Source organism: Lactuca serriola, chromosome 3 (assembly GCF_051521515.1).
Source record: "Lactuca serriola cultivar US96UC23 chromosome 3, Lser_US96UC23_V15, whole genome shotgun sequence".
In the NCBI taxonomy this organism is placed as follows: Eukaryota; Viridiplantae; Streptophyta; class Magnoliopsida; order Asterales; family Asteraceae; genus Lactuca; species Lactuca serriola.
This window is the reverse complement of record NC_136410.1, coordinates 98,825,509-98,829,685: the sequence shown is the minus strand read 5'-3', so window position 1 is coordinate 98,829,685 and position 4,177 is coordinate 98,825,509.

The following is a 4,177-nucleotide window of genomic DNA, read 5'->3' as shown; positions in this document are numbered from 1 at the left end:
GTTTCTAAACACAATCTAAGCTATATAATATAACTAGATCGAAGTACTGACAATTTGGGATAAAAACCTGAAGATCCGTGAGAGAGAATTTTGGCTTTTCTCTATTTGGAAATGTAACTAATGAATTATTCTGGTTCAAATTTCTATATATAGTCCTGGGATTTTTGGCAGAAAATATTTTTATTCCCGGAATGAACTCTAATATCCTAGAATATTGGAATAACAGTGTTGCACAAAACCCTAGTGCATCCACTATCCTGATATCTCCTTAAGTGTAATTCCTGAAAAACTGCCAAACTTATACCCGAAGTCTGGAATTTCATTGTAGTTGTTCTAACTTCTATTGGCTTGATATGGTTTGTTCATAATGGAAATTTCGGGTTGTCACATCATCCCCTTGTTGAAGGGAATTCCGTCCCGAAATTAAAATTTAGGTAAGGAAGTAGGTACGAATGATCGAGTCGTGAGGAGGAAACTTCCTAATCGATTGGTTCTAGCGCTCCCAAGTGAAATCGGGTTCTCGGTTGGTATTCCAACGAACTTTCACTAAAGGGTGACGACGTTGCTTCATCCGCTTGACCTCTCGGTCGAGGGTCACTACGGTTCTAATACGAAGGCGAGGATCTTGACGAGTGGACTTACAAAAGTCCTAACAGAAAGGTACGGTTTAACGATCGAGATGCGAAGAGTAAAATGTACGTTACTGAGTTCGCGGAGTAGGTCTAGTTGGTGCGAGGTACAGGATCGATTCTGGTAAGAATCTCGGAGGTCCTATCTATCTTGGACATACCAATAATAATTATGGGGTTAAACATCTAATCTAACAGTCTCCCACTTGGATAAATTTAAAACTATTATTGCTAGTACGACTCCAAAATCCTGACTAGCAATCATAGCTCTTAAAAGTCGTTGTCGAACTTTGACCTAGTCAATGACGCGTCCATTAGATAAGGGATCACATATTCCTCCATTCTAGATATAATATGGACTGAGACATTGATTATAATCATTCTCTCTGTCCATCTGTTGTTTCCCGATTTCTGATTTATGACGACCGACTAATTGAACAAATCAAACCAGTCTAGGCCCAATCGAGCACTTAGGTTTTTCATAACTAAATCATCGAGGGGCCCACATGTATCGCTTTTATCCCTCCAAGGGAAAAAGGAATGAAAAACTTCAACCCAAATGCTCGCTTGTACTTACTCATCAATTTACACACAACGATATGTTTTATAACAACCAAGTTACTGGTGCGTTTACATATGTCAATGTGCAACCGATGCGCAACTACAACTCGCACATCTCCGTTTGAAGAATATAAGATATTATCGTCTCATGATCACTCGTGATAAAATCCATGAAGTGATTCAAATGAGCGTGAGTTTAATCCAATACTCGAATCTTATTCCACGAGCACTCATGAATACTGCAGCTATGTCTAGGTCACCTAGACAAACCACAAACCCATTGATGACAGTCTTGCCTCGATACCTACTTCCAAAGTATGATTGACTGTGGATGGTTTGAATAACCTAGTTATTTGGGAAGTTAAAACATGCAAAGTGAAACACAATAATAATACTAATCCTATATGGCCCAAACACCTTTGAGTCATATTGATTACTCTTTATTCATGGTATAATGTTTCGGATAATCAACTTAATACTTGAATTAAAGCAATAGCTATGCTATGATCCAAGCATGCACACTATGTTTACATATGGTCCGTTCTTTATGGAATAGATCAATTGACAACATTTCAATGATGCTCATTTCACAATTCCAAATCCTTATCATAAATGTAAGAATACCAAATTCTTGCCATTTACCGAAATCTGTTAGATTCTAAACTTATATGCATTGATCCTCTTGTAATGACTATGCATAAAAGTCACAAAGACTTGGCAATAAACATTACAAAGTATTCCAATGGAGAGCAATTCCATGGAAACGAAGTTTCATATTCAAAATACATTCCTATAAACATCCTTCTTGCATTAAGTTTTCTAATCTTACACAGATTTAACGAATAACTTCGACCTATGGAAACATTTCCATATTCCCATTTTGACTATCACTTCTGAACAAGATTTGCGTCTTTTCAAAATATGTCAATATGGTCCATCCAAAATTTACACCATACTTCCAACTATCCATGAGTAACTAATCTTTGGTAAACCTCAGATTGTCCTCGATAATTGCTTAATCATTTTAGCCATATCCAGTTCTAGTCCTTTTCCCTCTTAATGCCTTAGGCATTTGGAAAAATCAGAACGGATGAATATTACAACACATGTAATTGATCCTATATTTGAAGCATATGGGACATGATTCATGATGTCTCACATAATGACACGATACTAGACCAGTCTTTTGCTATAATATTTCTATTTCTATTTGCCATGTTCTCATAATTCAGATTATGAAAAGGGAAGTCGTAATCATAACTGAATTCTAGAACGCAAATAATGTTCCCATATATAGAATTTCCTTATGTTGAACCTGTCACAACTAGCATTTTAGCTAGGAAATTCTATTCTCGTGTAATCATTCAACTAGTATAATAACTTGTACTCTGAGCGAATACTATACTCCATTCTCATTCAAATACATCTCATATGTTCAAATAAGGGTTGGAAACCCTAGAAATCCCGACTCAAGTTCATTATGGACTAGGATTTCCTTATTGGGCCTAATGGACCAATAAGCTTCCAACTCGACTATGTTGGGCCTAGGACCCTTAAATGGGCTCTAATTGGACCCACTTCCATAAAACTTAGCATTTTGGGCCATTTTGGGTCCAAAATAAATTAGTTTACCCTTAATGGGCCTTATTGGGCCATTAATGAATTAATTTGCCCTAATGGGCCATAAACTCCCCTTTGCTTTCAAAATAGGTTGTGAACCATCTAATAAGCCCAATGGGCCTAGTGATCTCAAGTAAGGATCAAGATTGGGCCAAAATAATTCATCTCCTCCTTCTTAAGTTAATTCTTGGCCCATGAGTAAAGAAAAAAAAGAGAAAAGGCTAATTAATCCAAACCATGACACATCATTTTTGTTTAAAGGTTAACAAGGCAAAATGTTCAACATGTAACTAGGACTTCTCATGTTTCCATGGGCACTCTCTCTTCCCTTCTCCTCTTTATGTTTTGGCCGTGATCATGAAACAAACACACACACACACACACACACATAATTCATTTTCAAACACCTCCAACAATCTCTCAAGAACTCATTCTCCTTCCTCTAAATTTTCGAGTTTTGGTGTGTGGTTTCAAGAGGATCTTCATCTAAATCATCATATTTGGTAAGTACTTATTTGTATCTATGTTTTAACTTCAAGATTCCATCAAAACTATCTTCTTAACCCACATCATCTCATGAACTATTCTCTTGAACTTCATAGACTGCAAAAATCTCCTCAAGGAAACATCTTGGGCCGAATTCTTCTTCATTTCTTCTTCAAAACCGAAACATCAAAGCAAAGGTGAGTTCATATCCCCTATTTTCGATTTTTACTTGGTTTTGGGGGAGAATACAAGTTGATTTATGTATATCTATGTGTATATGCATGAATATGTGTGTTTTTCATGACTTATTTGTTGATTATGTGTTATTTACTTCATAAATCTAAAAATATGTTAAGAATATTAAGTTTATCACTTGGATATACATGAAAACCTTGAGAAAAGTATGTGTTATCACATATAATACATGTAAACCAGTATATCTGGGAGTTACACACTTAAAATAGCAAAAATGAGTGTTGTGTTCAAAGATCTATAAACTAAACTCAAAATTCAGCCCTTAACAGAAAAATTTTGGTCCAATCTCGAACTATTTTGACCAACTTAATGATAATATTTTTCAAAACTGTTTTACATGAAAAACGTTCAGGTTTACACCTTTAAAATGACTACTGTCATGTTTTCATACGATTTTTCTACAATTTTTGGCGAATTTTACAAAACTGCCTATCAGATTTGAAATAATTTCGGAGCAGCCTGTGAAGGTGAGAAATTTCACACATGTTAGAAGCCTTTAAAAATTATGAGAAACATTGTGAACAAAGTACACAAAATTTCCAAACATCCAGAATTTACGGATCCAAATTTCGACTTACGATGATTTTTCTATAAATTTTCCAACAACTAGGTCAGAAATGCCAAAA